This window comes from Macaca thibetana, chromosome 14, assembly GCF_024542745.1.
Source record: "Macaca thibetana thibetana isolate TM-01 chromosome 14, ASM2454274v1, whole genome shotgun sequence".
NCBI lineage: Eukaryota > Metazoa > Chordata > Mammalia > Primates > Cercopithecidae > Macaca > Macaca thibetana.
The window spans coordinates 43,551,979-43,574,525 of NC_065591.1; the positions used below are offsets into that span (position 1 = coordinate 43,551,979).

The 22,547-nt window shown below is 37.0% G+C and overlaps 1 long non-coding RNA gene across 1 annotated transcript; it reads left to right on the forward strand.

Annotated features, from left to right (window-relative positions):
• The first annotated feature begins 18,251 nt into the window (after positions 1-18,251).
• On the forward strand, positions 18,252-20,517 carry LOC126934729 (uncharacterized). The gene is made up of 3 exons (XR_007719100.1): positions 18,252-18,539; positions 19,972-20,141; positions 20,250-20,517. It is a non-coding gene; the product is annotated as an uncharacterized LOC126934729 (long non-coding RNA).
• The last annotated feature ends 2,030 nt before the right edge of the window (positions 20,518-22,547 follow it).

A 22,547-nucleotide genomic window follows, 5' to 3' on the forward strand; every position in this document is an offset into this window, starting at 1 on the left:
TTATTAATTTATCTATTGATTAGATTACTCCAATTTGCTTGCTGACATTTCAAAATATCTTCCTATTTAGAAAGCAATAAAAATATACAAAACCAATAAACCTACTAATCAACCAAACAAACAAACAACTCGCTCTTCATCACCCTCCTTCTATTGTAGAATTTCCTTGCTCCTCTTCATAGAACAGCCAATTACTTCGTCCCTTTTCTCTCCATCCCAAGAAGGATTTTGTTCCTACCATTTCACCAAAACAGCTTTTATCAAGGTCTTGGTTCTCCGTCTTTGCAAACTCATGATGAATTCTCTTTGCTCTACCTCTTCAATCTCTCAACAGCATCTGATACTCTTTCTTGCAGCACTTTGTTGCCAAGCTTTGTGACTCAACACCCTCCTGTTTTCCCTGTAATACCTTCCAGATTTCTCCTTCTCAGACTTCTTTGTTTACTTCCCTCAATCTGTCTGAACTCTAAAAGTTGCAGTGCCACATGGTCTGTAATCCCCTGTCCTTCTTCATCTAGATTCTCTATTTAATTGATTTTATTTAGTTTCATAGCTTAAATGCCACTTGTATATTTATAACTCCCTGATGTATGTCACTTATTTTACTCCCAGGGCTTCAGAAATACACAAATGTCTTCTCAGTGTTTCCACTTAAATGTCTCATACACGTGCCAGGCTAAACATACACATCTAAATTAAAACTTAAGATTCTTCAGTATCCACTTACCCTCAGATCTGCTCCTTCCCCAGTCTTTATCACTCGAGTAAATGGCACCACAATTCACTGGCCAACAATTTAGGAGTCAGCCTTGGTGCATCTCTTTCCCAGTTGCCACTCTTCGCATTCAACTCTTAGCAAGAGTTGGCTTCTTGCAAAATATATTCAAAATGTGACCCCTTTTATCACATCCTCTGCAGTTTTCCTAACTACTATCATGTTGCCTTAAAGTGACCATAATAACCTCCCAACGAGTTACCTTGTTCGATTTTGCTCCCCATAGTCTCTGCAGAGAGCAGCCAGTGTTTTATCTCAAATGCAAATATGGGAATATTCCACAGGCCTTTTCTCCTACTTCTGCTAATATCTTCCTATTACAACTGCAACTTAATTTAGGCAGTGGAGTGGAGGAAGTGGGAAAAAAAATTTCTCATCTCCTTCCTTTTAAGAAGAGCTTCCAGTAGTACCCAAAGGCACTTCTTATATTTCACTGGCTGCAACTTAGTTATATAGCAACACTTAGCTACAGAAGAGTACAGAAAATGTGTTACTTTTTCTTGGTGATCATGTGCCCAATAAAAAGTAGAGCTCTATTACTAAGAAGGAATTACTGATACTGGGATAAATAATCAGCAGTCTCTGCCTCATTGCTCAAGTGACTTCTCCTTAGAAGGGCCTTTATTGATCACTGTGTATAAGGTACACGTATTGTTATCTTATTACTTTGGTTTATTGTCCTCAAAACACATCACTACCTGAATTTATGAGACTGATCAATCCATGTCTGTCTATTCTTCTAGAACTTTCTCTAACCATATGTTTATTTGTTAACCATATTTATTGTCTTTTTTTTTTTCTTTGACTATAAAGACTCAAAAACCAGGGACATTATATGTCTGCTGGATAACTGTATTCCCAGCAACTAAATCAATGCCTGTTATTTAATAGGCACTTAATGCATTTATACTGAAAATAATTTCCTCTGTGAAGTGGAAGATGAGGTTGTATCACCTGTGAATAAAAATATATGTGTGTATGATTGGATGGGTCCAGTGGGGATATCAGAGTTTTAGGAGAATTGGTAATATTTAAAATGGTTAAGGAGAATGTGAGAGAAATGGTAAAGGTTTCTGTATGATGTTCAAGGCCCATGTGAGACTGGTTATCCTACATTTTATGATGTAAATCTGTTTTGTAATACGACTTTCTCCAGCAGTGCTCAGTTAGTAGGATTCAGCTAACAGGAAATGACTATTGTTAATCTAGTGTTGAGAGTTTAAGATATTGGCAAAAGTATTGTTGAAATAGTGAAAATTTTTTATTTTTCCTTGGTCATTATAGAAGACAGTGACTAGAGTTATAATAAGTAGTTTGGGTGAAAATAATAAAAAGAGAAATGAGTTACAAGAGAATAATAATAATACATATTAATAGTGTTTTTAGGTTCAAAGTGGTTGTACATGCATGTGTCTTATGTAATCTCATAAGTGTATAAATTTAATTTTCATAAATGTATAAATAACCTATGACATTTTCAAAGCAGACATTACTATCCTTATCTTACAAATGAGGAAATTACAAATGAAAGAGTTTGATGACTTTCCCAAACACAACAGGAAATTAAAGTAAAAAGCAGGAATTGAAATTTCCTGAATGTTTGTCTAATTCTCCAAAAGAGATATGTAGCAGACATCCTACTGTCTTCAATTAGCATGGTTTCATTAACTTGGTTTGAGTACTGTAATAATAGAAGGACATATTATATTTCATCATTTTCTATTAACTCAAAGGGAGAAATGCATAGATGTGTGTTTTTTGCTGTTGGTAAATGAGTAATGTTGGTTTTCACTGAAGACACACTAATGAAAACATAAGTAGGTGGAGTAGTGTACTGAATTTTGCATGAATAGTTGTTTCAAAATTAAACCCATTAAAATAATAACATTTCGTTTTGGAAGATGATAGGTGCATATAAACCTTAACATTTTCTTAGTGTGATATAAATATAAACTTCAGGCCACAAGGTGTGGTAGAAAAAGTATGGACTTTGAAACACACAAATTAGAATCCTTCCCTAGCTTTCTCTGAAAATTAGTTTTGTCATTCACAATATAGAAATGATAAGCACTTCTTCATAGCATGATCAGGAGAACGCTGGACAGACTTGTACCAGAAATTAAATTCTTATTTCTGAAAGTGACACACGTCTGCTCACATTTTACTAATTCTAGCAGTCATATGTCCATGCTTAACATAAAAGGAAAGGGAAAGTAAAATCCACATGTGGATCCAAAAAACGGAAAATGAGAAGTATTGGTGAGCAGCCCTCATGGATACCATAGTGATTTAAATTAGTCAGATATATTGGCCAGATGCCATGGCTCACACTTTGGGAAGCCAAGGAAGGTGGATCACTTGAGGCCAGGAGTTTGAGACCAGGCTGGCATGGTGAAACCCCATCTCTACTAAAAATACAAAAATTAGCTGGGTGTGGTGGCCTGTGCCTGTAGTCCCAGCTACTCATGAGAATCACTTGAACCAGGGAGGTGGAAATTGCAGTGAGCCAAGATCGCGCTACTGCACTCCAGCCTGGGAGACAGAGCAAGACTCTGTCTCAAAATTAATTAATTAATCAGACATATGGATAAAAATAGCAATAAATAATACAACAGCATTTCCAAGGCATATTTTGCAGAATTTTATCCAGAAGAATATTAGTAGGTATTCACAGAATAGTTTCCTTAAGTGAATTTGCCAAATATTGGGTGACTTAAAATTCAAGATTGTCTACTGTAAGATTTCACAAAACTTCTATATGCTAAAATGCATCATGAATCTCTAAAGTGGGAGATGGTGACTATAGCATGTAGTATTTTTAACTTTTATTGGATCCTGGAATCTGTTTTGTTTGGTTGTCTGCTTTCTAAGGACAGCTATATGAGATTATGTTCATAACGTAGTATTTCAGATTGAAAATTTGTGACTGAGATGATCTCAGGTCTGATGAGAAGGGGGGTGGTTTTTGTTTGTTTGTTTGTGTCTTCTTTTTTTTTTTCCGGGTGAAAGGACAATGGTTTCTAAGTTTCCAGGATGATTGCATATAAAGGCTAAGTTATAGATACCTCAAGCCTTTAGGTGTTCTGTCATTGGGAACAGAATGCTGGTGAGTAGAAGGTTTAGAAATAAAATAACTTATTGAAAATATGCAAATTGGAATACCTGCCAAGAAGAAACTAAGGATACCAATGGAAACATTGCTCTAAGGAGTATAGGAAAGAAAGTTGACGTTGGATCAGAGCTCATGGTTTCATTCCAGAGACTGAGGCCTCAGTTGTATGTGGTTGAGGCCAAGTTAGGTGGTATATATTTCTCCCTGTGTATTGATTGCTCTCTCTCACTTATCCGTATTACATTGTTAATGGGATTGATAAAGATTTCACTATAAATGCTGTGTCACAAGACTGATTGCATAAAAGTATAAATAGAGGTCAAAAAGTAGTGACTCCAGCTGCATCCATGTCCCTACAAAGGACACAAACTCATCCTTTTTGATGGCTGCATAGTATTCCATGGTGTATATGTGCCACATTTTCTTAATCCAATCTGTCACTGATGGACATTTGGGTTGATTCCAAGACTTTGCTATTGTGAATAGTGCGGCAATAAACATACGTGTGCATGTGTCTTTATAGCAGCATAATTTATAATCCTTTGGGTATATACCCAGTAATGGGATGGCTGGGTCATATGGTACATCTAGTTCTAGATCCTTGAGGAATCGCCATACTGTTTTCCATAATGGTTGAACTAGTTTACAATCCCACCAACAGCGTAAAAGTGTTCCTATTTCTCCACATCCTCTCCAGCACCTGTTGTTTCCTGACTTTTTAATGATCGCCATTCTAACTGGTGTGAGATGGTATCTCATTGTGGTTTTGATTTGCATTTCTCTGATGGCCAGTGATGATGAGCATTTTTTCATGTGTCTGTTGGCTGTATGAATGTCTTCTTTTGAGAAATGTCTGTTCATATCCTGGAAACCATCATTCTTAGCAAACTATCACAAGAACAGAAAACCAAACACCGCATGTTCTCACTCATAGGTAGGAACTGAACAATGAGATCACTTGGACTCAGGAAGGGGAACATCACACACCGGGGCCTATCATGGGGAGGGGGGAGGGGGGGGGGGGGGGGGAGGGATTGCATTGGGAGTTATACCTGATGTAAATGACGAGTTGATGGGTGCAGCACACCAACAAGGCACAAGTATACATATGTAACAAACCTGCACATTATGCACATGTACCCTACAACTTAAAGTATAATAATAATAAATAAATTAAAAAAAAAAAAAAGTAGTGACTCAGAAACTGTTTCTTTATGGACTTGCACATTACAGGAAGGTGACAAGGGTGTCAATATGGTGCCCTCGACAAATTGGTAGTTAGCTGATTGCTGTCAAGAGGAATTCAAAGTGTCTTATCTCCAGATTTTGAGTCATAGAAAAATAACTGGGGAGTTTAATACCTGGTCCCACCTTCAATCAGTTTTGCTATCACCATTAAAGATCATACACTGATGATATCATAGTGTACTTGCATCTCCTGCTTGAGATACAATTTTTAGCTGCTTTCCCTAATTTCACTCTTACCCTCACTCCCACTGACTTGTTTTCATACCAGGAATAGCACTTAATATTATAATTCATCAGTGACTGATTTCCCATTTCATTAAAAACCCATTTGAAATTACCACATATTCTGGTCTCTGCCTAACGTTTTCCCCATTGTTAACTTCTGTCCATCCATTCCTATTTTCTTCTAATATCCTGAATAGGCCAAACGGTTAACCTTGCTCAAGGTCTATGCAAATAGTATTTCCTCTTCTTGGAATTTTCCTTTGCTCTCCTTTTTTATATTATTATTATACATTAAGTTCTAGGGTACATGTGCACAACAAGCAGGTTTGTTACATATGTATACATGTGCCATGTTGGTGTGCTGCACCCATTAATTTGTCATTTACATTAGGTATATCTCCTAAGGAAATAAAAGAGGACACAAACAAATGGAAGAACATTCCATGCTCATGGATAGGAAGAATCAATATCGTGAAAATGGCCATACTGCCCAAGGTAATTTATAGATTCAATACCATCACCATTAAGCTACCAATGACTTTCTTCACAGAATTGGAAAAAACTGCTTTAAAGTTCATATGGAACCAAAAAAGAGCCCACATTGCCAAGACAATCCTAAGCCAAAAGAACAAAGCTGGAGGCATCATGCTACCTGACTTCAAACTATACTACAAGGCTACAGTAACCAAAACAGCATGGTATCGGTACCAAAACAGAAATCTAGACCAATGGAACAGAACAGAGCCCTCAGAAATAATACCACACATCTACAGCCTTTGATCTTCTTTAAAAGTCTTATTTCTGCATTATTTTAAAAAGACTTGCTTAAACGCCAATCTTTAGAAAAACCTTTCTCTACTACCTTATCCAAAGCAGGTAATACTTCTTGGTTTCACTCTTTTTTATTTTCTCAATAATTTTTACATGATTTATAATGCTGTAAATTTACTTATTTTAGGATTGCGTTTTTGTCTGTCTCCCTCACAAGATTATATAAATAATAATAACTCAATGAGAGCAAATGATGAGGTCTATTTTATATATTACTTCAACTCAGCACCTAGTTAGAACAATACATTTATATCAAAGGAATGAATTTAAAGGAGAGAGAGGGAGGGAGAGAGGGAGGAAAGAAGGAAGAAAGGAAGGAAGGAAGGAAGGGAGGGAAGGAAGGAAGGAAGGAAGGAAGGAAGGAAGGAAGGAAGGAAGGAAGGAAGGAAGGAAGGAAGGAAGGAAGGAAGGAAGGAAGGAAGGAGAAAGAAAAGTAAATTTGTTACAATAATGCCACCACCTCGGGAGGTTTGGGGACTGTCAACCAAAAGCCTTGTTGCATACTTTCCACTTTGTTCACCTAGCAGTTTTAAAAAGGCCACCTCTTTTACACACTTATTTCACAAGTGAATTCTTCAGTATCATCCTACAGAAATACTCTAGGTCTCCATTCATCTTCATATTTTCCTGTCTCAATACTTTTGATCAAAAACCATTTTTTTTCAATTAATGTTCTGTTCAAATGCCGCCTTTTCTATGAAACCTAATCAATCCTGACTCTAGACCACCAAAACATTTTCTTTGATTCTCTTTTATTAAAAAATCACTTTCAGGTCAATATTTTATAGTCTTTCAGGTTTATATCTTACATCTTGTCTTTTTCCAGACTATGAACTCCCAGAACAGAAAGGATCAATAATTAATTTTTTTCTTAAAGTATATAGTGTGCTACTTTGCCAATAGTATGTTATCAATAATTTTTGTTGTAATTTAATTCTCCATTCATGTGGAAAGAAACAATAAATGTTAAAACAGCACCAATTTTCACTATTGTTTTAGACTTTGTTTTTAAAAAGCACCTTATTTTTTTAGATGAAAAATTAGTTATACCATAATTTTATAAGTCTTATTTATGCTGATGAAAAATATTACAGTAAGCAATTCCTCCAATCCACTTATTTGCAGAGCATTGGGTATACAGGTATTTAGTATCTACTGCACACATAAACACTGAACATTAGGAAAATAAATTGCTTTTTAACTCCTTTCTTTCTTTCTGTCCTTCTAAATGCCAGTATTGTAACAATTCTGTCAAAACAGGATGCTTAATTACTGCACCTCTGCATTGAGAGGTTATCAATGTAGAAAAAACTGTTGGCACATTATAGCTAAGATACAGAGAGTGAAAAGTTTAATCAGCTGTAAAAACGCCAGTGAACTGGATCTCAAATATGATGGGCCATCACAGGAAAATTATTATTGATGTAATTCTGAAAATAAGGCCTTGGATGGGGAATCTTGCTGAATAAGAAAATGTAGGCTTACAGCATCCTGTCCTAAAAGAGAGAAAGTGGCTATAAAAAGAAGTGCTTGATGCTCCTCTCTCTAATAGGAATCATTTGGTATCATGCCATGAATGGTGAGTTTGCAGAATGCACAGTGTAAACTAACACATAGTATTCCCTTGTCAGGTGCAGGTTCATAGCTGAACTCAAGACTTGATGAAAAATACCCAAATGCCATATATCCAGGAAGTGCAATCAGTTATTGTATTTGACTTGTTCCTTGTCAATGTATTATTACACCTGATAACTTGTAATGAGCTCAAATCTTTTCTTGCTTCAGGGTTTTTACACTGTTGTTCCCTCCTTCTGGAATACTATTTCTTAGATTGCTGCATATGTGTATCCTTCTCATCATTCAGATCTCAGTTCAAGTGTCACCTTCCCACGAAGTGATTCCATAGCCACCATATCCAGTTTACCCCACCCCTCCTAGTATTAGGGTACATTGTCTTGTTTCTCTTTTTTCTTATATTTGTCAATACCTGAAATTGTTATTTATCTGATTGTTTGTTTACCATCTTTCTGTTCTACTAAAATGTAAGCTCAATACACACAGGACACTTGTTTGCCTTATCCACTGCTATGCTTCCAGGGCTGGAATAATGTCTGGTGTAGTTATTCCATCAATATTTTATAGAACAAATGGATGAACCATATTTGCTGCATCATCTCTCCCCAGCATTGTAATACCAGTTTTCAGCATATTAAGAGAGGTCAATAATATATCAGCTATTTTCCTGCTGCGAAAATGAGTTGGAAAGATTCACTGTAAGTTCACTTATGATATTGATTATAAAAACCTGCTGGAGTTCTCAAATTTTAGAAGGAAAAAGAGCATGAAAGGCAGGGAATTTTCATTTATTGTGGTTCTACCATGTGCTAATTAGTACGCAGGACATATTAGTCACATTACACACTTATGAACCATAATAATATCAATAATAACCAAATGTATTAAACACCTACTATGTGCCCAGTACAGCTCTGAAATGTTTTATTTTATTACATTTTCTCCTTAAATTCTCATAATTAAATTTATGATATAAGTACAATTATTATCTTCATTTTACAGTTGAGAAAATGGCTTCTTGGCAGGTATTATTTTCTTAAGATTGTAAAATCAACGTTAAAAGTAATTTTTTTTCAAGTCTACAAATGTAGTAAGTGACAAAACAGATTTGAACTTAGATGTTTTACAATCTACACTTTGCTTTTCTGATGACAAAGAGAATGCATGTGTATATGTATTTATGTGGGGTCTGCCTTCAGGTCAAGTATTGAAAACCCCTTCAATTAGTACCAAGAAAAAAAAAATCATTTTCTGAGTGCCTATCTATGCACTGAAATTGAGTTCATTTCTCTAAGAGTATACACATAGTATGAAAGACAGAATACGCCACAAACCATTTGGCATAAAATGGTAAGTTTTAAAAATAAATTATTAAAGAATAAGACTGCCTTGAACAATGTGCTGGTTATTAGGTATATATATATATAAACTCAGAACAGAGAAAAGGGAGTACGAGCTTAATGCAGCCCATTAGAGCTTAGGGTGGGTCTTGAAGGATGGAAAAGAACAAGAAGAACATCAGAGAGAGAAAATAGTGTTATATTAGCAAAGGCACAGAAAAAAACAGGAGCAAGAAGATACACATGCAGTATTCAGATGTAAAGGAAAGGAGAGGTTCACTAGATAGGAACTAAGAAGTTGGTTCAGAAAGGGCAGTCAAATAGTTACATAGGACCAGATTATAGCACTTAAATGCACATCTCTTCCTGTTCTCTTTTTCTACTGGAATCTTGGCATGGGTGCTTTAAGTAGTGTATGAAAAGCAAGAGGGTGAAGGGGAAGCTGTCTTCTCTTATAATCACAACAGATTGTGATGACAGGGGTCTCAAAGAAATATACACGAAGAATAGTTTGATAAAGATGAGATTCTCCTGGAGATGCACATTAGAGCTAAAGATAAAATGGTTTTCTGCAGTGTGGAAAGAGAAATCTGCCAATCCAATTCATTGTGCTTCTGATCAGTTTTCTATTTTTATGGTTAATTGCTTAAATATGAGTTTCTGCCTTACTAATGAGCTTAGGGATTTTTATGTAAACGATGCATTTTCATGGACTAAAGAGACTTTAAAAAATGTCTTACCCCCTAAAATTAATTCTGGCAGGAAAAGTCAGTGTATAAAAGTAAGCAGTTTGGGAGGCATTCTATTGAGAAAATTTGCTGTTGCTATTGTTTTAGCAGTACAAAAATAAATTGATGTTTACAAGAAAATTATCTTCATATGCAGAAATTCTGAAGGCACTCTTTGCCAAGTGTGCTTTATTTTATTTTGTTCAGAATTTTAAAAGATAATTAGTTGATAGTTTATTGAACCAATATTCAATGATTAAATCTTTGAGAAACTACTATGTGTCTCGTGCTTTCATACATATATACTATTTCATTTAATTTTAACATCCTTGTAATTTTACCAAAAAACCCAAGGTTTAGCTTTTGCTCAAAGTCACAGAAACTGTGGAATTTAAGCTTGTATTCTAGTCCTATGCTCTTTCTTCCTCCCTACATTTTTATTCTCCAGGATTATGAAATTCCCCTAGCTTGAGGGTAATGATGTTTTCTTCCTCTCTTCTCCCACTGTTCCCATTCCCCTTTCCTCCCTCCATCCCTGCTTTCCTTTCATCCTTCCTTCCACAGACATTTAATGAGATCTAGGTTCAAGGACTGATTATAGGTACTGTAGGTACAAAGAAAATAAGACATTGGCCCACACCAAGGAGGAATTACTAATCTACCAGGGGGGCCAGGCATTTAAATAAAAAATGTAATGATGTAGTAACGATGGCATTATTGTGTTTGTAAATGGCACAGAGGCATGGTCTATTTTGCAGAGGAGGGTTATAAAAGGCTTCATAACAAAAGTGACAATTGTACTGTCTGAAAGGATAAGTGATTTGATTTGGCTTTCTGTCCCCACCCAGATCTCCTCTGGAATTGTAATCCCATGTTGGGGGAGAGACCTGGTGGGAGGTGATTGGATCATGGGGTTGTTTTCCCCCATGCTGTTCTCATGATAGTGAGTGAGTTCTCACAAGATCTGATGGTTTTATAAAAGGCTCTTCTTCCTTTGCTCTCTTCTCTCTCACCTGCTGCCATGTAAGACATGCATGCTTTCCCTTCTGCCATGAATCTTTCCTGAGGCCTCCCCAGCCATGTGAAACTGTGAGTCAATTAAACCTCCTTTCTTTATAACTTATCCAGTCTTGGGCAGTTCTTGACAGAACCGTGAAAACAGACTAATACAATGAGTAACTATTTGCAAGAAAAATTGGGGAAAATGGCAAGAGACATCCTCAGCTCCAAAACAGAATCTATAGGAGGCACAGAAATTTTAAAAATACTTCAAGCAAAAATCTCACCTTTTCAAAAAGCATGTGAAGAACAACAATCTATGCAGTCTTTCATAAATCCTCTCTTAGGTAATTAGTTTTCTGGAATATTGCCAAACAATAGCAAATTTCTCCTTCTCAGCTCTCGGGAATATTTGAAATGCAGGACAAATATTCATACCACCAAACAATGTTAACATAACGTACTCAATTTGCATAAAACTCCATTTAACAACACTGACATAAAATGTTAAATGAGTTCATTGGTTCCAAACATAAATTTCTGGGCAGCTTCATTCTGAAAACCTTGTTAACCTCACCCAAAAATCTAATATTGAAAGATTATTTTAAAAAACTAATTTTGCTCCCTTTACTGGAGGAGTATTTGAGGCTTAGTAGTGTATTAGTAGTGTTTGTCCTGAAGCGTGGACAGGACTAGGAAGTCTCTTGAATTCAAATGTTCTTCTGTAATGTACGGTAACACTGCTTCCTATGGTTGGATCATGTTCTTATCTCTTTCTCTGCGGCACCTGAAGGAGATGACCTCACATTATGTCCATTGTCGTAGCAACTCTTCTAGGAAAACGTTCAGATTTAGAAACAAAAGAGTAATAACAACTCCACATTATTGTGGGAGAAGATCTTTGCCTTCAATCTACTTATCACAATTTTTTCCCCGTGGACAATTTATCCCTCAGCTAGAATGTCACTGGAACCTCCAGAGATCTCTATGTTCGTCCCTATATTACAACCTTTTAACAGACCCATCACACATGCATCCTGCTGAGCTGGTATAGGTGTGTTTAGCCGGTACATCTGCTGTGTCACACCTGCTGTCAGAAACAGCCTTTTATAGAACAGTAGTGCAGGCCTCACCACAGTGGGAGGCATGAGGGGAAACTTCTGGATTGGATTAGTCACCTCTTACTGCCTCATTATGTTTGATGCCCACAAGGAACAAATTGATCTCAATTTAGACCAGATTCAGGTTTTCAAAACTTTTCTGCTGAGCTACTTCATTTGACACCCTCTTTGAGAGTGCCACATTATGGTGGGTGTAGCTCCTCCCTTTCAAAGCATTCTCACCAACTGGGATGATGGAAACAAGCTTCTTACCATGAATACTGAAGCTGCAGGTAACTTCAGGCGGTATGTGCTAAACTGGGCTTTTGCACTAATCTGGCTCTCCTTGTGAATGGCTTGTTCATTATGTCAGTATCAAAGTGCAGGGGAGACAAGAATTTGAAAGAGTAGTCTTGTCTTAGGCTATGGAGTTTGATAGATCTAGATTCAAGTTTCTGTTCCAATCACTTACTAATTGTGTGACTTAGTACAAATGACAGTTGGGTTGATGGGAATGGAAAATTTAATGTCCGGCTTACTCAAGTTGTTTTCTTTATTTCATCCTGGAGAAAGAAGTAACTGTAGAAAGTAAGATGATAACTATCATTTATCCAGAGTCCATATTGTGATGAATAATCAAGTGTTTTAATAGTAATCATTAAATACTTAGGTAGCACTTACTGTGCCCCAGGTAGTATTTCAATTACTTGGCATATATTAACTTATTAATTGTCATAATACACTTATAAGAAGACATTATCACTATTTCTATTTTATAGATGAGAAAGTTGAGGCACAGAGATATTAAATGACAAAAAATATATGTGCTGACATGAGAGGTCCATTGTTTCTCCTTGCCTTGATCAAGTATAGCACTGTGCTCTCATTCTGCTCCTCTATCAGCCCCACCTCTGGGCAGCTGAAATTGCCTCCTGTCCCACCACTACCTGTGATTGGAGGAGAACTCAGGGTGCTGGGTTGCTGGCCAGTGAACTTTCTGAATGTGGAGTACCTCCATGGATACTGACTAGGCCGCGCTGATGTCCCCAAATTCTACTCTGGACAGATCCAGACAAAGCCCAATGAGAGCATATACTGTGTGTGATTAAAATTATTTAAAATGTGATGTGTTTTTCAAGCCAGGAAATATGGAATTCCATTTTAAGCATCAATATAGTGCAAGAAGGTACACATTATGACCTTATATTAAGATTCATAAAGATTAAATATAAAAAATCTTATATGAAGGGACAAAAGTGTATTCTCAGTACCTTAACATTTTTATAGTAGGTGATTTCTTTTAAAGGTGTTAATCCTGTTTATTGTACCTTTGAAGGCATGCATGACTTCTCTGATCTCTTATGATTTATTAAAGGAAAATCTTAACTTCAGACACAAGCACAAACACACATGTGATTACTAGATTTTGTAAAGACATATAATTATAAAATTATCAGTGAATTATGCCTGACTATAAAGCAATATTTAGGAATTACTGAAAAGATTTTTTTTGCGACATCCACATTACCAGGATTACAAACAGAAATCAAAAAACAATAATCAGAGCACTGGAACTTTTCCAATTTAATCCTGATATTTTTTCTTTTCTAAGCCATAATTTAAATTCTCTAAGCCAAACATTGTTTTTGAGGACTTACTGTTTTTCTTTCTTTTTTTCTTTTTGAGACAGAGCCTCTCTGTTGTGCAGGCTGAGTACAGTGGTGCCATCTCGGCTCACTGTAGTCTCCACCTTCCGGGTTCAAGCAATTCTCCTGTCTCAGCCTCCAGGGTAGCTGGGACTACAGGTGTGCGCCACCACACCTGGCTAATTTTTGTATTTTTATTAGAGACGAGGTTTCACCATTTTGGCCAGGCTGGCCTCGAACTCCTGACCTCAGCTGATCCGCCCACCTCAGCCTCCCAAAATGCTGGGATTACAGGCCTGATCCCCAGTGCCTGGCTTATTTATTTTTCTTTTTAATGATAAAGCATACATCACATTTATGTTAACAATACATCACATCGTGCTTGTGCCAACAGTAGAGCCATTCTAAAGCATACTGATAGTTCAAAGTTACTTTGGAATGGCTTTTGAGCATACTATAACTAGCCTGGGAGTAGTGGTCTATTTATAGAAAATAACCCTCACTTGGTGGGTAGAAACCATTATCTTTGTCGAATCATGACAAAGGACAATCAATGACCAATGATAACTTTCAGTGGAGTTTTCACTTCGTTTGTGGCATATATAACTTAATAGGTACTATAGCGGGGAGTTCTAGGCAGTAAAATAAAGTGTTAGTCAACCATAGATTAACAGCTAGCTTTGAATGGGATGGGCCACTGATCCACTTGCTTCACAGCAACACTGGTTGGATCTATGTGGTTACTGCTGCAGCTGACAGTGGTTGGGTGAAACAAGGCTCCAAGGCTTGGAGCTCAAATTGATTTTTTTTCTTATTACTAGCACTCTGGCATCTTCTTTTATACTGTCCACAAGTCACCTCTATCATGTTGTTTCTTCCCAGGCACCGCAGTGAGAGGTTATGGCTTTGTTTGCCTGATCTTTGTCACTATTTTTAAGTTCTTCAGGTGATGACATTAAGTTTCATGTCACCCTTAACTCAGTCAATCGAAGAGCCAAATAAGTAAATGCCTAAGATCACAGAATCCCAGAATAGTTTCACTTCTGCAAAACTGCCAGCAGGCCTGAAGACCTTCTCTAAATAATTTTCAGTTACTAATCCCAAGTTATAGTGGAGAAACCTTTTCAAATATGTACATTTGTGAAGTATCAGGGATGACTTATTAGTTTTTCCTTGGGTACAAAATCAGAAGGTGGGTTTTTATTTTCATTGTCAATATTTTCATTCATCTAATTGATATTAGAGGGGTAGTGATCAACCCTTCAGTTCATATTCTTAAATGCTAGTTATATTCTCTTGTTTGTGTCATCATGTCATATAGCTATAGGAGAAGGAGAATGGGATGGCAGGACAGAAATGGTGGCAGAAAGTGTTTTACATTCTTCTACTACAGTACAGTATTTGAATTCTTTTCTAGCTCTTATACTTAAGGTTCCATCATTCTATATTTTCAGTCTGGGGTTTGGGTCATGAATTAAATCCAACAGAAGGTGTTGATGGCTACTCAATTCAGGTGAACCAGAAGTCAAGTTCTACAGGGTTAGATAACAAACAACGCAATGCAGGTACCATTATAGGTCCAGGAAAGCAAGGGCAAAAATCTAGAAAGAGATCCACAAATTAATCAGTAAATTAATTGATTTAACTTAATAGCAAGTGAAGAAGCAAGGCTAGTAAAATAAGGAACAAACAGATAAGGAACCAGGCAAATATTTTGAGCTACAAAAATTCAAGAACTAAACAGTTGCATTTTATGTGCAGCCCATTAACAACCAGACCCCTTTCCTTTGCCATTCCTTTTATTCCTTTGTTAGAACTCACCTGTTTTGAATCACATTCCTAGAGATGCGATTCTATTTTCTTTCTTTCTTTTTTTTTTTTTTTTTGAGATGAAATATTGGTCTGTTACCCAAGCTGGAATGCACTGGCACGATCATGGCTCACTGCTTTTTGATGTGTGTGTTCAACCCAGAGAGTTCAACCTTTCCGTCGATTCAGCCATTTGCAAACACTGTTTTTGACCATTTGCAAATGGACATTTCAGAGCTCATTCAGGTGAATGGTGAAAAAGAGAGTATCCCAGGACAAAAATTAGAAACAAGCTATCTGAGAAACGGCTTTGTGATGTGTGCATTCAGCTCGCCCAGGCTCAAGTGATCCTCCCACCTCAGCCTCCTGAGTACCTAAGGCCATAGGTCCTCGCCACCACACCCAGATATTTTTGTGTGGTTTTTTTTTTTTTTTTTTTTTTTTTTTTTTTTTTTTTTTGTAGAAATGAGGTGTCTCCATGTGCTCAGGGTTGGTGTCAAACTCCTGGGCTCAAGTGATCCGCCCACTCCCACCTCCCAAAGTGCTGGGATTACAAACACGAGTCACCATGCCTGGCCCTTGATTCTGTTTTCTAAGATGACAGCTGATTGAACTTATTCTGCAGACGGGCTCCAAAGTGGATCAGATGCTCTAAGCCTTAGCCGCAGATTATAATCAGCTCATGAGCTTTACAAATATAAGAAAAGCCCAGGCCCTACCCACTGCCAGTTAAAGCTGAATATCCAGGGTTGCTACTGAACATGAGCAGGTAACATCAGCATCATTGATCCCTAAGCAAGCAGCATCAGCACCATTCAGTGGCTTGTTAAACTGCTGTCTCAGGCCCAACCCCGGATCTACTGAATAAGAATCTGCATTTTAAAGAAGGCATCAAATGATTTGCATGCATATTAAAGTTTGGAAAATGCCGCTCTAGTAGAGGTCAGCAAACTTGTTCTTTAAAAACAGTGAATATTTTAGGCTTCATGGGCCGCATATAGTATTTGTTTTCAACAACCCTTTAAACATGTAAATGTCATTCTTAGGTTGGGGCTCACAAAATCGGACCATAACTGGATTTGAGTCGCCCCATAATTTATAACGCCAATTCGCTAATGAATAAACTAAAGGTCATGAGTTCAAATTTCTTCCCTAAGATGAGAGAGTAATGGAGTGGTAGATACAACCCAGACTCTGCCTGTATTCTTTCCACTATTATATTCTGCTCTTTTAACATCCTACATCTCTTAGGGGTGTTTTCATTTTTGACTGTGCTCTAAAAGGACCAAAGACCAAATACTACATCGGTCAATCATAGTCCCGCTTCTTTAATACTTACTACCTGCCAGACTCTGTACTAAGCTTTCAGCACATATGAATTCATTTAATAATCTTCATACCAGTGCTATGTGAAGTTACTATCACTATTCCCATTTTCATTTGGAGAATCTGAGGATTAAAAAGGCTAAGCAGCTTACCCAAATCTCACAACTTTTAAGAGTAAAAGCTAAGATTGTTGAACCCCAAGGCTCATGTATAGACACAATACACTGCAGTCTTTCTACCCTTTAAAAACCTATAAACACCATACTTCTCAACCTTAGGTGAATATAAAAATTACCTGTGGTGTTTCTTAAAAATATAGATACTTGGGTACTACCTCTGGAGAGTCTTATTCAATAGGTCTGTATGGAGGCCTAGGTAATTAAACTTTACAGGTGCTTCTGGTGCCCAGTGAAATCTGATGAAATTATATTAGCATAAGAAATAATGTCTCAAGTGTTAAAAATGTAGATAGATTGTAATTTCAGTACACAAAAAGAAAGTTGCATATGTTCTAGAACATTCAGGAGTATGACTAATCTGCCTCTGCTGGAGTTTTGACACCCTGTCTAGACTTACTGGGGATTTAGAAAGAAAGGGACTAGGTACTGCTCCCTTGTCATACATTAACTGGATGTAGTCCTGCTTTATACAGATTATTTGGAACCACAGATTTACCATCTGCTTCCAGAGGCTTCAGGATGTGCATTGCTATTAGTCAAGACGCTCACTATAGCCTACCGTCTGGGCCATGGGATAATATATGGACTAGCCAGCTGCTCTGGTGGTTTCAGAAGTAGGTTATTTTCCCTAGCTCTAAAACCACAGAGTTGTATCGTCTATTCCTTTTCCAATAGATCACAAGCCTGGCTTCTGTAAATAAACACCCTCACTGCCAAGCAGTGCCCTCATTTCTATGTCTTCAACAACTAGAATGGTCCACTGAAATTTTCCAATCTGCCTTCTACTGCTTCAGCACCTTCCAAAGTTCCCTTTTGACTACCGTAAGTTACAGAAGCTAACCCATCTACATCTAGCTCTGAAATAACGCTCTTGATTTCTCTTGGTTGTTCAACAGTCTTCCCTCAAAACCTCTCTCACTGCCCTGAGGCTGTTAAGATTCATTTTCACTCTCCTTCCTGTGGCTCCTTCATATGGTAGGGAGCCTGCAAACCACTGGGCTTTCAACCTTCACTTGCTGTTCCATAGCACTAAGCTGTTGGTCGTGAAATTTATAGAGCAGTTGGTTAAAAGCCCTTAAATCAATCTGGCTGTTTAAAACTGGAGACTGCCTTTGGCAGCAACATTCTTAAGCATCTTGTTGGCTGGTATTTTTAATTAACACAGCTAATTGCCTTGTAGTATTAGTCCAGGCCAGCAGGACACAATTAACAAGAGAGACAAAGACAGAGATGTTGTTAGGTCTAAGGACCAACTTGGGAGAGCTTGGTCTAAATCTTATTGCTAGGTTAAACGAAGTTGCCTTAAATCCTTTGAAGCATTGCCTTTATCAGACCCTGCATCTGAAGTTTCTAGACTTTGGCAGCAGCAAGGTTCTCTATGGCGGTTCAGTCTCTGAGGATTTTTAAAGCAAGGGACTTGGGTTAACTCATTGCAAACATTTCACGATCAAAGATACTTAGTCAGCATTCAACACCTACTCATGTAACTTAACTGTAAATAACATCGTTTTAGACTGAGAAATTATCATTAATACACGAAAAGCTAATTTCATTCCCCAATCATTTCCAGGGATAAATATTAATATCCTAGTTTTTGGTTGGAGACTCAAGAGGTTTAAGCAACCTTTCCAGGAGGTAAAGATGTGGTAAGTACTAAAGATGTAGTAAGTACTAAAGATGTAGTAAGTAAACGGTAGGGTTAAAATTTAACACAGCCCTCCTACTATCAAATTACCTGTAATGATACCATGATCACATAACATTTGATTTAATAAAAATCTTAACCAATAAGAAATTGGTTAAGTATCAGCCAGCTGATACTTTGAGCAGTGCTTACTAACTGAAGCAAAGGAGACAGCTCTCAATATGATACATGTAACCAATCCATGAAAGATAGAATGCAAAATATGTGTCATTTGCTGTGGCATAATTTAAGCTTGCACTTAAAGTGGGCACTGGGAACTGTATCTCGTTTTCTTCCTTCTTGGTGAGGATTAGTTTGGGTTAGAATCCAACTGACTTGGGAAAATGTATTTGTATCCTTCGTAAGTAACAAAATAGAAAAGGAAAAAGGCAGAGCTCCAGACCAGGAGAGAACTCCCTGTTTTATAGCCAGTACTTGACTTACAAATGCAGTGAAAACTCAGGTTGGTTTACCTGCTCCTTCCCAATTTATCTCTGTCTTACAATGAGTGTACATAAATGTTCTAGTATGAAGATATAATTGGAAAGTAAAATCTTAGTTAGCTAGAGCTCAATTAACTATACCAGTTGTCTAGCTCTTTTTTTTTTCTTTTTGAATCGTTCTTATCAAGAGAAAGAGGCAGTTCTCAAGTAACAAGCTAACAATTAGGATAATTAAAGATAAAATAAGATTTTCTCAGGATCCAGGCAGTGTCCTAAGGTGGGGGTGCATGTAGCCTAATATCCTGCATCTAAATTAACCATGAAATCACAGACATATCCGTTTATACTGTGAAGTCTCCACTACCATTTGTGGGTTAGTTGAAGGAGGCAGCTGTGGGGTGGGTAAATAGCTAGGTATTGCTACTAGGTATTGTCACTCAAACTTAGTGTTTTAGTTTGCTCATCTATAAAATGAAGATATAATCACTGATCTCAAAGGGTTATCTTGAACGTTAATTATTATGTTATTTTCAAATTTTTTTAACCTGTAAAATACTATCAATTTAAGAATGGTTAACATTATTTGAGTATTTACTATGTATTGAGCTATTGTAAACATTATATACAAACACACACAGACACACAGTATTTTGAATATATATTTATTTAATCTTCACAACAACTAGAGGTAGAGAAAAATATGAGGAAACTTAAACACAAAGGATTTTTATATGCATATAAGAATTACTATTATTCATTCAAAAATATTTGCTAAACACATACTTTGAGTCAAGTACTCGTCTTCCTTTATTTTTTTCTGTTTTAACTCCTCCTCTCTTCTCTCCCTCCTCTCTCTCCTCATTGCTTTTTCCCCTCATCTTTCTCCTCCTCTCTTTTCATTCCCCTTTCTTTTTTCTTATTCTTCTCTTCTTCTTCAACCTCCTTCTTCAGACAATAGAGAAAGAATGGAAGACTCAGTCCAAAGACTGCAGAAGTTCTGCTGTTTTGTGACATGGAGAAGATCAGCATCTCCTTGCATTTATTGTCTTTCACCTTCTAGGTGATGCTAAGGATCAAATGATATGAGAAAATATTTCCCACATTTAAAAATGTATACAAAGGTAAGGTAGTGAAAGTGTTACCATCGATACCACAACCACTACTAAACAACGTCTAACATCTTTTCAGGTCTAACATCCTGGGTCTATGATTCTCTATCTGTAACACAGCACAGAACTGATGCACTGGATGATGAATTGGGGAACCATTCAATGTCAAACAAGGCAGAACAGCAGACTGGAGAGTGACCTTTAGTTAACTAGAAAATGACAGCAGCTAGGCCATGCCTTGAACAATCAAGCTTATGAATGTTTTTAGTCTGCATTGAATACGTACTGATCTACCTAGGAACCTGATGCAATAGGAGAAGAGACAAACTGCTAAATATGAAAGGTATGTAAGAGTTATAATAGCAATTTGTCACATTCTGTTAACTGAATGAAGATATGTACTCTTATCAGAAAAAGAAATTAAGACTGTCTGCTCTGAAAGGGCACAGAATAAGTCAATTAAACTAGCCCTGCGAAGCACTCATCTGTTCATATGGTTGCTGAATGAATGCTTATTGATGATAGGCATGAAGCAATTAGGAGTTGGAAGCATAGTCAATGACCAATGAAAAATCGTTGGCCAAAATTCTAGCAGACTTAATGGATTTGTGAAAAGTTCTGGTGTTTTAATTTAATTTAGCCATGATCATTAGTAAGCCTTGACTTTGTGGCTAGCATGGGGTAGGTGCTGGTGATACAGGAATGACTGCTGTTCTCAAAAAGCTTTGTATTTTGGACATTAGTTGTCCGTACTATGATATAGGAGGGCTCTTATGTGGAGGAGAAAAATAGCCCCAACAGTGATGGAGTTTGCAAATTAATTGGACAATAGAAGATTACTGAGTCAGAACAAGAACTGAAACCCAAAAGACCCATGAGAATCTTGCAACCTTTAGTCCTCTCCAGGCTGATCATTCAGCGGAGGAACACATAGCAGAAGGGTTCTTCAGTGGTCACAGTTCTCCAATAATTTGAGCATCTGAATCTCATCAATTGGAAGGATATGGGGAGCAACCTCATTTCTATTAAATCATAAAAATTCTCCATGTATGATTGTATATATGAGGGAGGAGGGGAATTAAGACCATGTTTCCAAACTATTACTCATAAAATGCTGTTACATACAATGTTAATTAGGAAGTCAAAAAGAAAAGGTTAAAAGTTGAAAATATGTTATATCCATGCACTGTAGAACTACATAAAGACTTTAATATGCCCATGCACCTTGTAAATCTCTAAGAAAAAGGAAAATCCGATTACGATGCCTGAGACCAAGGCTAGCCTTGAATCAAATCACTTAAGCCCTGGAACCAGTGACTGGTAACACAATTACCACTGAAAATAAAAGGGCTGAAAGAATCATGCAAGCATTTTAGTGAGTTATTTGTATATGTCCTTACTATCTGGAGAAGTACAATATGACTGCCAATTCTTCCTTACGCCCTCCAGATTCCCAGACAAATGCTTTGTGTCACAATTTATTCCCTTGCATCATAAATCATACTTTGAAATCCTACACTTATAAAACTTCATTTAGTTGCCGTGATGTATCTGGTAGCCATCATCACAAGAGTATTAAGGGTTCAGTGTGTGTACACACATATGGATGTGTGTGTGTCTGTGTGTGTGTGTATGTTCTCTTTTCAGAAGATGGATTGTCAGCACAGTTCCCTGCTATTGTGTGAGTGGTAAATGCCACAGTGCACAGTCATTTATTGTATCTCAAATTGTTACTGGCATTAATAACTGTAGAACTATGGCTGTATTTGTTGTGTCAGCCAGACATATTCTTGCTATTAACTTTTGAATAACAGCAGCGGCTCGTCTAATGAAAAATAATGACTTTAAAACAAAGAACTCCAAATAATTTGATTCCACAGAGAAGCCAGCAGCAGAAAAGCAGGGATCTTCTTCAAGTTCCCACTTTTCCTACAGCACTAGTTCTGAATGACAGTTTTAGCTGTGTCTCTGTAGCAGTGTGGGAGACATAAAAATTAATTTGAATATCTTTTTTTTTTCCTTTCATCCCTAAGGTCTCTGGGGATCTGAGCAATGCATTTGAAATACTTGATTATAACATTCTGTTGGATAAATTAACCTCCTAGTGTGTAATGCTTCAACTCAAAAATGGATCACAACGTATGCAAACCTAATAATTTGAAAAGGCTGGGTAATTTTCCGTTGTGTGTGTGTGTGTGTATTTTTATTCCTCTTAGTAAGTTATGAGAAATAGGAAACAATCACATTCTCCGCTCAATAGGAGGTTTTGCTTTTTTTTTTTCCTTGCATTTGCAATGCCAATTCTAAATGTGCAGTTGCAAAATGGCATCTTGGCTTATAAGGCACACCACTGTGATTGTGTAGATTATAAAGTCATTTATTTATGCACCCATTTGTATACAGTCTTCATCGCTACAG